We start from the raw sequence: 14,029 nt of genomic DNA on the forward strand, positions 1-14,029 counted from the left end.
AACTCTGATCCTATTAATATTTGTTAATTAATACATTCCTCTTCAGTGTGTTCTTAAAAACCTCAAACCAGAACCTCTCCACCTTTTCCTTTCTGCACAGTTTTCCAAGTAAGAAAATATTTGACTATAACTCACAAATAATCAGGCAACTTTACCTACTGATAGAAACACTTTCCCCATGGCAAGGGGTGGTATAATTAGAACTCATGCCTGAGTACTCAGTATCCTCGCAATGGAGTAACAAGTGACTTTCCCCAGCAAAGATGTGGCAATCTCCCAGTTCCTCCACCCCCAGCTCTCCCCTGAGAAGCCCAACATAGGCCAGCTTCTTTTGACTTGTGCAACTGAGGTTGGAACTTAAGAGCAGAGTGGACAGAGAGCTCAGAACCAGCGTCAGTGGAGCAGCAAGAAGGTCTGAGAAAAGATGGGCCAAAGGGTCCTGCTGAGGGGATTTGCTCTACTTGGCTTTCCCAGGGAGAGGGGAGGCAGGTGGGGCTGCACATGCTGGTGCCTGGTACAGTCAGGGCTGTGCAGGCTCCCGGGACGCCAGAGGCCAGCTCTGGGATGAAGTTGTATAAGCACTGACTGATGGCCAGGCTTTTTAATGGAGCTTATCATATCACAGCAACAGATGTCAGGCGCTAATAAATAACACGCTCTCTCTGACCTACGCAATTTGGAGAGGATGCCTGTTGTCAGGCAGAACTGGATCCCTCCCATCCCTGTTGCTCCCTCTTCTGTCAGGAAAAACAAACCATGTCCCTTGAAGATACTCTGCAAATTGACTCTTTGAAGAGCTCTTTATTCCATGCTGTTTATCTTGCTTTTCTCTCCACAGTTTCTAAATTTCTAAACCCTGTAAGGGAAAGCTCGGAGGGGTGCAGGAACTTGGTCCCAGAGAAACGCAGGCCAGCAGGGATGGCAGGCCTCGGTGCCTACAGCTTTCCGAAGGTCTGTCAGCTCACTAGTGTGGGTCCTATACTGTCCTCTCAGGGTGCTCGCTCATACAGCCCAAGACTTGGAAAATTCCCTGTGCTCTCTCAAGGGGAGTTCAGTTGAGATAAGGTTGGGAGTTTTTAAAGGGAACTGGTCCTAAGAAAAGGGGCCCAGCAAGAGACAAAGAAGAAAGCCCATGAATCACTCGAGCAGCTGAGTGGCATGCTTGTCCCAAGGTCTGACCCCCATGGACCCAGGGGACAGAGCTTCCTTGGAGTCTAGCCTGGACTGCTCTGCCTTCAGCCAATGATTCCTCTTACCCCCTCTTTCCCTTTGTCTCCTTTGTCCAGGGACTTGGGATGTGATTGAACAAAACCTGTGACATCTCCTACCTTCCTGATTGACTGTATCCTTGGATGTCTGGTGGGAGTTCCAAGAACACAGACATGAAGGGACGGGATAGGATGAAGTAAGTCATGGGCCTGAAGACAGTTATCTGGTCCCCACCAGGGTTTTCCCTAGAGCTGAGTCAAGTGTGTCTGAGAAGGATGAGAAGCACAGAGCTAGTGGGTTCCCAAGCTGTCAGTTCACCAGGCATGGTGATGGCGGGGACAGGGTGACTACAGCACAAGCTCAATAGAAACATGGCATCGGCAGGTGCCCCAGAAGCTACCAACAGAGAGCCAAGAGGACTGGCTGACTCCTGGGGAAACAAACACACAAATGAGCTCACACTGGAACCACTTGGGTGCCATGCTGTGGCCTCCAAGGAGTCTCAGGCCACAGGCCTCCCGATCACCATGCTGTGAGGACCCAATTGGAACTAGGATTTCCATACTATAGTCCAGAGTCCCAGGGGCCCCAGGATAACTTCAGGGGCCATGGAGAGGGCTGGAGATGGGGGTGAAATTCTGATGCTCCATCCATTTCTATCTCTTGAATCAAGAGAAGGTGATCTATATTTAGATGTCTTAGTTAAAGGACTAATGCATGAGACTGGATCAGAGTATTTGGTAATAAGAACTTTGAAGAAAAAAAAAGCCCCAACCAAACAACCCACAGCATATTCAAGAATATTAAAGCAGCAACAATGAAAAGTCATTGGAATGATCATCTCTAATATAGAATTGAAGAAAGATTTGCTAAAGACAAAGCTACTCTGCACAGACAACTGACTAGCAAATGGTAAGAGAATGCACAGTGAAAGACAACCTATGGGAAGCCATGAACTGCTCTGGGAGGGTAAAAATCTTCCTGACCTTGAGGCAAGAGGGGAAATGGAAAATGGTTTGGGGAGGCTCATGATGAGTTATTCCTGTGTGCTGTTTAAGGAGTTATTTTTGAACTATCTTTAGTGATTCCTTCATGTTATGGATTTTATATGACAAACATTGAAGTAGGTACTTTGGGGGTTCAGCTCTATTCTAAGATCTTACTCAGGCTTCTGCTAGGATCAACAATGGTGCACACAATGGAGTTCATGACCAATCATGCCATCTATATGTAGATCTCACTGAGCAGACAGTACTATGAAAAGGTTGCCCGCTCTTTCCTTCTAGACAGGTATAAGTTACCTACACAATACTAAGGTAATTTATTTTGCTTTTGGTTTTTGCCTTTTAAAGTGGTTATTTTTTATACAGATTAAGCAACTAAAGGGTTAGATATAAAACCTTAGGGTCCCGGAGCCTAAGATGTAGAGTCTCTGGTCAGGTCGCTGGGGTTTGGAGCTTTTGGCTGTGGTGTGCCTCAGTGTCGATGCTATTACCTTTTAATATTAAAACCTCCTTTTCTCTGTAAGGAAGCGCACTGATAGTTGCCACCTAGCTCATGTTCACCACATGCCAGGCACCGACAGACAGCAGTACATTACCTCAAACAGCAGGTAGAACTCTAAGATTCTATGCTCCCTGTAACTTCTGAGATATTGAAAACAATTAGCTTCACTCCAGCAATTAGGTTTTCTTTTACGGTACAGATGAACATATGAAAGGGTTATTAACTGACAAGTTGGGGACACAAGTTAGAGACTGGAAATACAAGGAGGAGTTGATGTACTGTGGCAGGCTTAAAGATGGAGGGGCTACAAGGCAGGGAATGAAGCCAGCCAGCTTCTAGTTACGAAGAGTGATCTCCAGGTGATATCTACTAAAGACAGGGACCTAAGTCCAATTAACCCAGGGAACAGAACTCTGCCAACATCCCGAATCAACTTAAAAAAGTATTAGCATAAGTCTTAACTGCAGCTTCTGGACCCATGCAGAGGAAAACCCTGTGGTGCTTTTCGATTACCGTTTACTGTTACACTGCAATGCAGAGAACCATAAGCCCTATGTAACAAGCAGTGACCCTCTGACGAGTTATTAGACAAGGAGACAGACTCGGGAGGATTATGCATATCCCCCAAGTTGCAGAGTCAATGAATGGCAGACACGGGCTTAAACCAGTTGCCAGAACTTCAGGGTCCGTGCCCTTGGAAGGGGACTTAGGCCAGGGGCGCAGAGCGTGGGGACCCCCCCCCCCCGGTCCATCTGTCTGTGAACATACAGTGAGGCCAGAGCTCAAGGAACTGAGTCCTTTCTGTACAAGAAGCTAGCTATGTATCCTTGGGAATTCTTCTTTATCTGCATGAAAGGACTTAAGAGCTTCTTCAGGGCTGCTGCAGTGGAGATCCTGTAAAAGAGAGAATACCCTGCCACCGGTGACGTCTACAAGAAACGCAGAGGCACCTGAATGTCACGTGGGAGGGCTTTTCTTTCGTTAATGACTGCAAGTCTCAATGTTCTTGGCCTATACGTTGGATATGACCTCTCTGATGGTTTGTCCTGAAAAGGATTTTAAAAATAAAAATTTCTCCTGGGTATAGAGACTCACTCTAACCCCAGCAAAGGGGGACAGTGGCCGGTGAATCTCTGAGTTTGAGGTCAGCCTGGTCTACATAGAGAGTTCCAGGACAGTTAAGGCTAGACAATGAGGTCCTATAAAAAAAATTCCCCTCCCTTTGGCAAGGAAATGATTCCCTAGCACCTTATCTAAAGACACCAGAAGGAAATGGACTGCAGTTTTCCTTTGATTAGAAAAAAAAAATTAAAGCAAGTTGACTGTTAAAAGTCAATTTATTGTGGGATTCACATGCAAAACCAGAACATATAGATATCATAGCACAGAGGCTAGCTGAGGGTATAAAGAGATTTACCTTGTCTTAGGTTTAGGCTTTTATGTTAGGTATGAAGCACTGTAATATTAATTAATAATAGGTATTATTAATTCATGTGTCAAGGTAAAGGTTATATTTACTGCATATTTATCCAAACTATATGAAGAAATAAGAGTCAAGAAAGCAGTAAAAGGTACAAGTGAGAGAAAGAGAAAAGAAAAGATACTTCAATATACTAAAAGAACACAAGAAGAGAAAAACAAAGGAACTAAGAGCAGAGAAAATAAAAATTAAAAAAATATATAGCAAGATGTAGGACTTAAACTTAATGAGCTCATTTGTTATATTAAGTATACACAAACCAAATAATTCTATTAAAGGACACAGACCATCAGGCTAGATTTAAAAATGGTTTCAGGACATACAGATAGAGATGAAATAAAACAAACAGGATGAAGAAAGGCAGCATAAAAATATGTAGAAAAAATCTGGTACAACCATTTCAACGTTGACGAATACAGACATTCCACAATGGCAGGAGGACTAATATATTGAGAAGACATAAGTAAAATAGCACTCCATAGACTACTGTCTTCCTCCCTAGGAGCTGTGGTTTGCCACTGCTTTCTGGAACAGCATAGAGCACTGTACTCACAGTTCAAATTCAAATATGGAATCTACTGAATGCATATTGCTTTCAGACGACTACACAGTTCAAAAATTATAAGCTGAGTCATTGTAAGATGGAGACAGTCTTTACGTAAAAAGCTGTCCACAGTACTGTAAATTATACTACAATAAAAAAGATAATTATGGCAAGCTTTTGCCTTTAAAGATCTCACCATTTGGTTAAGAAAAGAGACATATATAAAGATCTGAAAACTAAATATAGCACAAAAGAGATTCTGGGAAAACATGTGAGCAGAGCACAGAACTGGGAAGAAGGTGGCAAAGGGCTGCCTGGATTGTATGAGCCACCCACAGGGGAAAGGCAGGAGGATGTGGATTGGAGCTGGGAGCACAGGCACTAGGTACGGAGCAGAAGGGAACTTCCACTGCTCACTGTATCTCACTGATCGCCCCTTCCTCGCGAGTCCACTTAGCAGTGGGGAGTACAACCCTGTCTTAAAAGATGGAGTTCAGAGAGAGTATGCAGTCTACCCAAGGCTACGGGGCCTAAAGGATTAAACTCTGTGGTCGGAACTGGGGCATGCATAACCCAGAGCCTACTCACTTTGGGGTATTGTAGTTGTTAAGGGCAGAACTGGCTGGATGGACTTCAGCAAGAAGCACTGTGGTAGGAAAAGCCCTGGCTTCTCAGTGCCAGGAAGTATCCGTCCTTTCTTAATGCAATGCTCAGAACTGTGCTCTTAACAGACAGGATAAACAGCTGATTCCACTCAAAGGGCTTTGGGGCCGTTCTAAACATGAGAGTGTTTATGTCGTGGGCAGAGCTCCCCAAGTGAATTATAGTCTTTTACGTACTGTGTACAGTATCTTCACAGGATACAGACACGGGGCATGCAAGGAATGTTTCAGCCGACCTTTCTTTTGTTTGACATTTGACTCCATGCCTTCCACCAGTTTCCAGACAGGACTACAAGACAATTCCTGCTTATGTCTACCCATCACCTGGCCTTTGACGCAGTCCTGTGCGATCGTTCGGTTAAAGAATGAATGGGGCCTTTAAATGATTTCTTCTAGCTAACACAAGCTGTTGGCTGTCTCTCTTATTGCATCTAAAATGGATTCATCTTCACTGAAGGAGAAAGCAGATTCCTTTAACACGACTTCAGATGTTTTCTTTAGACTGGTGCTAACATAAAGCAAATGTGTCTTGAAAGTCTGAACCAATCTGTTAAGACAAACAGGCTTCACTTAGGATATTCCTACACTGAAATCACAGGCTCGTGGTCTGCAGCTCCTTAAAGACTCAATTCATACATGCTAAAATGCCTGCTTAAGAAGTACACACACGCACACCACGACAGCTTTGCCATGGAAACCACAAAGACATGTCTGGTTCAGACTCTGGAGTCATACCACAAATAATGGCCCATCTTCTAAGGGCAGATCCTGTGTATACACAGGGAAAGCTCAGACAACTAAACAACGCAAGACTTCAAACAGAAACTCTGCTTTATGTCTGCTTTGTTCCACTGCGTTTCAGCACAGGTCTTAATAGCTGTTACTAGTTACATTTGCATATGTTTGTTTACCCCTTAAATAGAATTTCAGACCAGTGTTCTGGATATAATGGGAAAATACAGGGAGAAGGGCACACAAGTTTCAGATTACAACTCTGGGCTCACACAGGAATTCTGGGTGTTTGGAGTGCTGGAAAAGGGCGCTCTATTGTCAGACTCTGAGCCGACCATACATGAAGGTTCTGTATATAGAGACGATGGGAGATGAGGGAAGGGTTCCCTGGGAAGGAAATACGTATCAGGAAATGGAAGGCAAGAACAAGGAGTCTTAATAATCAGCAAGTTTCTAGGCCTGGAGGGCCAGCCTTTGTTAGCAGGTACTCTGAAGCTGTCAGACATCTGCTATGATTCATCTCCTTGCTGGGCTGCATGAGGCCATGGACACTTTCCAGTTTGTTTATCATGCCATCCTCAATGCTCACACAGTGCCTGGATCATGGTAGACAATAAGTACTGGATGAGCAAGTGAGGAAGACGCTTACTAGACGACTTTCATTTCCATGATTCTTTGGCTCTGCACATCCTTAGTCGGGATCACAGGCGTGTACATGCGGCTGTCCCGAGTGATAACCGTGCCGCACCATGATTTAGTTTTGGAAACTACCATTTCAATCCACTGTTGCTCCAGTATAGGAGGCAATAATCTACAGACTGTTGTTCTAGACAATAAAGTCTTATCTACCAAGAGCAGTCAGCCTGTTTCTGTACCAACTTGATCCTTACGACTGAAGTGACAGCCATCCACATTCAACTGAGAAGGCCTGCTGACTTCAAGCTCACTGAGCCACTGCATTCACAGCGCCACCATCAAAGCCACTACTTCCATAGCGGTGTTAGCAGATAGATATAAGGAGCATGGAACCAAGACACACCCATGCAACACACATGAGAAGCGTAACAAAATTCAAGAGTTGCAGCCTCCCATGAAAAAGTAGCTGCTGAATCTACATACCGACTACTCAATAGGAAGTCTGTTTATCAACATTTGAATCCTCCCATTTTAAATATATACAAGTAGCTGCCAGCATTTTTATTATTGAGATTATTTACCTACAACTCAACTTGCTATTTAGTAGTTCTCTAATCTGAATAGAAAGGTAGAGTTCTTATATATCCTACAACCCCTTTACCAAAAATGCCACTCATAGCCAGTCCCAGAGTTCAGCAGAGAGGACGAGGGGACATGAGATCCATGTCAGCTTCCCTGTGAGAGATGACAGAAGGGACTGCTGTTTAAGTCTAAACTGGAGATAACTGACTTCTGGTATTCTGTTGTGGCCACTAACTCTGCCTCACGGCATGAAGACAGCCGTTTTCATAACACTTGAAAAAATAAGCCCAGGGCGGGATTTAGCCTACTGAGCAGTGGCTAGCTGAACCCTGGACTGGATACACACACTGTTCTTCTCCGAGGAAATCACAGCAGGTCTACTTACTTTGCTCTCTTGGCCATTTCATTTCCATCCCATCTGGGGCTGTAGGGGTAATTCTTTTGTGCTTGGGAGTAAAGTTGTCCACTGTTGGTAAAATGATAGACGGACTGAAACGTGAGAGTCGGCTGATCGCGAGGAAAAAACAGGGGCAGGTCAACTGGAAATGCAGAAAAAGGGAAAGAAAGAGTTAGACAGTTAAAAGTTGAGACACCTTTTTGGCTAAGTCAGAATGTTGGGTACATGAAGCTTGGAACAACAATATTGCTTGAGATCAAAGCTATGGAGCGAGGGACCAAGGAATCTAGGACATCGCGCCTGTCTCCAGGAGGTAGGTCATGTATGGAGTCCAGTGTCATCACCCTGAAACATCTGTGAACGCACTGAAAGCCCACCACAGAATGCACATGGAAGAGTCAGCCAGGATGGCGTACATCCCACAGTCTGATGTCCTAGGTTCTGGCCTTGCCCAACAGCCACTGCAGAGCCAGCCCATAGCTGCGCCAAGTTTCAATTATGCCATAGCTCTTCAAGGGTGGGACAGTGCCTTCCTCATCTGTAATTTGTTGGAGGGGGGCAGGATGGAAGGTGGTTTTCAAGAACAAACTTGGAAAAGGGACAAAGAAGGCATTTAGTAATCTCTGTACTTCATAGGATTCGCCAACTAGACAACCAGAAAAATAAAATTATCATTCTGCTTCCAATCAAGCAGTGAATCTCCATACTCAGCACTTTCCATTTTCCCACATGTTACCACATATATTTATATCTCCTAAATCAGAGGGAGCTCCTTAATGGGCCATAACAGGGGCCAATCTGCACGCAGGCTGCTTGCTGGAGCGGCAGGGCTCAGTCTACACCTCCCTGCGTGTGAGTAGTACACGCTTTAGCATTTTTTTGGGGGGGGGTAAGTCAATTTTTAAAAATAAAATCACTTTTTAGTTTTACTGGAGGCAAACCATCCCCAGAAACAGACTTCTGCAACATCCTTTGAGGCAGACAATGTTTGTCTAAATGCTACCGTTTCTAGTACAAAGAAGAGGCACACTGACAAATGCCGTAACAGTATGTATAGAATTTTCTGGCTTTTCTGAGTAAGTTTTAGATACTCCGTTACATAAAACTTCATGAAGGGGACGTTAATGTTAACAGATGAGTAAACTAGAAAGTGCATGGAGTTTATTGACTTTCTCAGAGACAGGCAGCAACAGGAGACAGGCCTAGAGCCACAGCCCCTACTGTGCGACACTGCTTCCCCTGCACTGAAGAATACTCATGTAAGTTGCTTATAACTGCGTTGCAATTACAATTTAGTAAGCCCAAGCCTTCACTGTAAAAAATAAACAAGGATGACAACTTTAGCTGTACAAAATACATATATTAAAGGAACATGTACTGGACGGTGTGGAATTTATCACTCCCTTGGCAATGCTGAACCTGGACAAGTGCTTTCCCCATATGTGACTTCTTGAAGGAAAAGTTAGGTTCACGGTAAGGCTAAAAAAAGCAAAAACAAAAACAAAAAACGCAACAACAACAATAGCAGCAGCAGCAGCAGCAACAACAACAACAACAACAAAACCCTTGCCACGGGTAGGCTCTCTCAGACTTCTGAGGCTGCCTGACTCAGGACACAGGGAGTTTCTATGGTGACTCACATCGCCACCAAAGAAAAGGGGCAAGACTGAGAATGTCCACTTTTTAGTCACATTTCTCTGTGTCACAATAAGACAGCCTCCATACATGTCTATTTTTACCAAAGCAGAGCTTATAACACATAGAACAATGAAAAAGAGCAATCAGAATACAAATAACTCAATTCAGAAAATTCTTTTGGCTTCTTTCATATAACAAAGCTTGGTCTGTAACCTCTTCAGCTACTTTGAACAAATGCTGCTTTCTAACCTTTTTATATCCTCTGATACTCATTTAATTCCCTCTAAGTTTTTAGAAACAGTTGCCTGATCATGTATATATTCCTTTGATTTCAGTTGCAGTTGCTGTATTACATTAGATTTTTCAGATAGAAAACAACATTCAGATTAAGCTCCAAAGCAATCATTAATAACAGAAAAGTATTTAATATGCTAGCCTACCTATAAAAATAGTAATTGCAAGTAGTAGAACTCAATGCAAGCATTTACAAACAGCCATCACTCAGTATCAACAGTAGTATAGACACTACTACAGGCTATGTGATGTTCAAGCTACTGGCTTTTGGGGGCTTTAGAATACATTTTTTTTAAAAACAAAGAATTGTGTGTGTGGGGGTATATAAGTGTGTCAGTGCTTCAAGGTGTCATCCTTAGGAACACCACCCACCTTTTTTGAGAAAGGGTATCTCAAGTGGCCTGGAACTCAGCAAGTAGACTAGCTGGCTGGTAGGCCCTGAGCATCCTTGGGGCTCTGCTTCCCCAGTGCTGGGATCATAAGCACATGCCATCACGCTCGGCTTTCCTATGGCTCAAACTCAGGTCTTCTTTCGAGCACTTTACAGACTGAGCCATTCTCCAGTTTCCCATAAAGAGAAAAGTTTCCAGGACCAGGAATAGCGCTTTGGCTGGTGCCAAACTCCTGGGCTTATACCATCTTTTGGCCCCAGATTCCAAAGTATTCAGGACTCCAGGCAAGCATCACTGCGTCTGGCTGGAATGCTTTCTATTTCTTCCATTATTTTGTTTTGTAGAAGAAAAGGATCACTGGAATTAGTATTTGATATGTTGAGAAATACTTGTTCACCTAGTTTTGAACCATCTTCTTTAACTCAGATGCCCATTAGCAGCAGAAACAATAAACCTGTGAATATCTGCTCACTCGTGAAGTGAGATACTGATTTTTGTTTTCATTTAAATATCAGAAAGCTACATGCTGGTGTACACCCACGAGCCCCTAAAGCATGTATTACATGTTTCTTTCTCTGTGGAGATTTGTGTAACAGTGTCGTTGTAGCCAATGTTCAAATCTGAAAAGTTTCTGTGTGCATACAGCAACTGGATTATAGAGGAACAGGAACTCTCAAAGGATTTCAGAGATAAAATTTAACTCACATATGAGAACATAAACATTTAAAGCTATAGATACCTTGCTCAAGTAAGTTATATCCTGTTTAAAATAGTCAGTAGTTAAAAGGGTGGCTTCTTTAAAGACTACTTTGTGTATAGGATGATGTAATAACTGAAGTATTTCAGAAACACTTTGCATTTTTCTTATAAGATCTGAATGGTTCAAATTAGTCAGAAGTTAGCAAAAACAAAAACGTGTTTTCCTTATCTCCAAATGTTTCTGCCACTTAACTTTTACTTAAAGGTTAACTGATGAGAAAGAATTAATTTAGGTCTTCAAAGAGCTAACTTGTTCTTAAGGAACTTTGCAGATCTACGCAATGTGGTATCATAGTTGCACTATGAACACTTTAACCACTTGCTGTCTTGGCACTGACTGGCACATGCCTGAGCCTTGAGCGCAATATCCACTGCTTATTGTCAATCCTACTCTGACAGCAGCTCCCTGCTTCCTTCTTCCGGTGCGCTTTCACCAGCTCTCTGAGAATAGAAGGGATGGCTTTCACTGGCTCAGTCTACCTGAATAGCTCTTAAGGTTCTTTCTTTAGGAGCTTGTTCAGATAAGTCATACAGAGCACTTCTACACAAGCTGGGTCTTTCTTGGGTCTAGTCCACGGGGCTTTGGCCACCTGAGAGAAGACAGGAGCAATGAAGCCACGCTCTAGATAGCTGCTGCATGATGGGCCCTAGTGGTCACTGCCACGCAGTTAGCTGTAGTTCAGGAGCAGCCTGTGGGCAGCATGAAAGGAATCTGAATGCAGATAAAGTACGCTGCCTCTCTCTGCACCGCTGTAAGGTACAGTGTGTAGCTGTGCTTTCACCATAATAAGACTCCAGGAAAAGGGTATTTCAGATACAAAGCTCAACAGGAAGCTCTCATTTCTTCAAATCTACCAACCATGGAAAAATGGCCCTAGAACAGCCAAGAGAAACTCTACCCCATGCACTGAATACACAGGGCAGCCTGACTGACTCTCAGTATTTTAGGCAGAGTTCTAACAACTTTGGTTATAGGATTTTTCATCCTCAGAAATAAAAGAAAACATCATAATCACAGCAAGCTAATGACAAAAGTGCTTTAGTAGCAGGTACTGATGATCAGCAGTCTGGCTTGGGGAAGGACAGTAGAATAAATAATAAATGAAAACAGCAGGGGAAGATCCTAGCCTGAGGCCACTTAGTGTAGGAGCACAGAATGCTGCGCCATTCAAGTCACCCTCAGACTACTACAGTCAGGGACCCCTCACCCTGAATCTTGAAGATGTAACCACCCTTAATTGCTACCTCACAGCCTTTATCTTTTTTCTTCCATGAGCAGAGCTCCCTTCTCTTCCCAGTTTGTAAGTGCTTGATTCTCTTAGACTCCCAGAAGCCAAGGCATGTGACTGCTGTGGGTGGCACTATGGATTAGAACCCGGGCCTCACACAAGTTAGACAAGCACTCTACAAGTGAGCTGTACTCACTCCCCCAAAGCATGGAAATCTGACTCACTGTTGCCAGTGGGATCTGACGGGAAATTGGCAAGGGCTTTTCTGAGAAATATTTTCCTCTCTGGTTAGAGACATGTGGAGGCAGAAGCCCCCATTTCATTCTAGTCTTTGATTTACCACGTGAAGTCCTGAGTCTTGGAGCTGTGGCCCCTAGCTAGTGTCTGTGAGGAGATTAGCTTGGTATCGTTGAGCGACTGACTTTATCATCTCTGGGGTTTCTTGTTTTCTGAGGCAATTACAAGTCTTCACTATTTTGACCTCACTTGATCGGGTTTTCTCGTGTTTAGAGTCAAAGGTATCCAAGGAAACAATATTTCTTATAGTTTCTCAGTTTAAGAAGGAAGAAAAATGGAATAATCTACTTCAGAAACATCTCCAATAAGCATGGTTAAAAACATTCAAGAGACATAAATAGGAAAGTTTTAGCTGTCTGGAAAATTTGGTTTTGTGGGACAGTTCAATCCTTGAAAATGCCAAACAAATGAGGGGTTAACCATAATTGCTTCCCCGGAGTCACATCATCAAATATTTTCACCATTATCCACAAGCCATTACTTCATTTCTTCAGCCCTACTAGCTATATATTCCTCTGCCTGCCCCCATGTTCTCAGTTAGTAGGGAAGACCCTCCCAGTCCCAGTTACTGGTGGTTAGGGTTGGGCTCCCAGGGCTGGGTTCTCAGTTACTTGAGTGGCTTTATGAGATAGTTTTAACTCTGTGTTAACCCTCCAATGACGACAGTCCCACTGTGCAGTCCTGGCTGGCCTAGAACTGGCCGTGTAGCCCAGGCTGACCTTGAACTTGCAACAGTCCTCTTGCCTCTAGGCATACAAGAGTATGCCACCACACGGGGTCTGAAGTTGACTCTTGACAGAAGTTCACACACATCTCATTCTCAGGCTCTTCTCCAGCCAATATGGCAAGGCTGTCATGTAGTTACCATCTACCTCCATCATATTAACAAATATGAAACCTTTAAGACACATGCACTCCAACCACTGGAAAGCTAACCACAATCTAACCACAAACAAAAGTAAAGTTTTCCAATTCAGAAGTAGCCCTCTTTAAGGTGTCTTCCCTGGTCATTACCCTGTTAAGTAACAAGGGAAAATTATTAGCTAGATTTTGTTAAACAAGTTGTACTTTTACTGGTTTTAAGTGTCCAGTGTGTGTGTGTGTGTGTGTGTGTGTGTGTGATTTGATGGTGTAAACAGGCTACTTTGTGGTTTGAATGTCACCAAACTGAAGCACAAAGCTTGCTAAGATTTGCTACATATCCTGTTCAGAAAGGAGACAGAATTATACTCCCTTGCTATCAGACAAAAATGACCCACAATTTATTAGTGATGTCACAGGCAAAATATTTCACTTCTTCTCATTTGCTAAATAAGAGTAATAAACTTTTAAACATTTTCACATCTCAATAAATATACTGAGATGAATTTAGTTTTGCTCTCATGGAACACTCTAAAGAACATTAAACAAGATGTCTTAAGAGTTAAGGAAGACCTTACTTACTATTTCCCAATAGTAAGTCTGCTACCTAGAGGTCCCTACTCCCAAAACCGACGTAAAGAGCAATGTGGCACATTGAGGTTTCCAGGGCCACTGTTGTGGCCCAATATCCACCCATTACTACAGATTCTCTCCATTTATCATTCTATTTTCTAGCCAACACTTTCCTAAAGCCAACTCCGTCCCAGGATCAATTATTTCATCCTGTACATGTGTTTGATTTCAAAGAGTA

At 43.2% G+C, this 14,029-nt stretch overlaps 1 long non-coding RNA gene across 1 annotated transcript in view; it reads right to left on the reverse strand.

The window, feature by feature from the left end:
• The window catches only part of LOC126494314 (uncharacterized), a 34,705-nt gene extending 21,350 nt beyond the window's left edge, over nt 1–13,355 (reverse strand). Inside the window, exon 1 of the long non-coding RNA XR_007589978.1 lies at nt 7,737–13,355. This is a non-coding gene — a long non-coding RNA (uncharacterized lncRNA). The remainder of the gene's footprint in view (nt 1–7,736) is intronic.
• Between the last annotated feature and the right edge of the window lie 674 nt (nt 13,356–14,029).

Source organism: Alexandromys fortis, unplaced genomic scaffold, assembly GCF_014885135.2.
Source record: "Alexandromys fortis isolate MF-2015 unplaced genomic scaffold, M_Fortis_MF-2015_v1.1 scaffold_377, whole genome shotgun sequence".
Classification (NCBI taxonomy): Eukaryota; Metazoa; Chordata; class Mammalia; order Rodentia; family Cricetidae; genus Alexandromys; species Alexandromys fortis.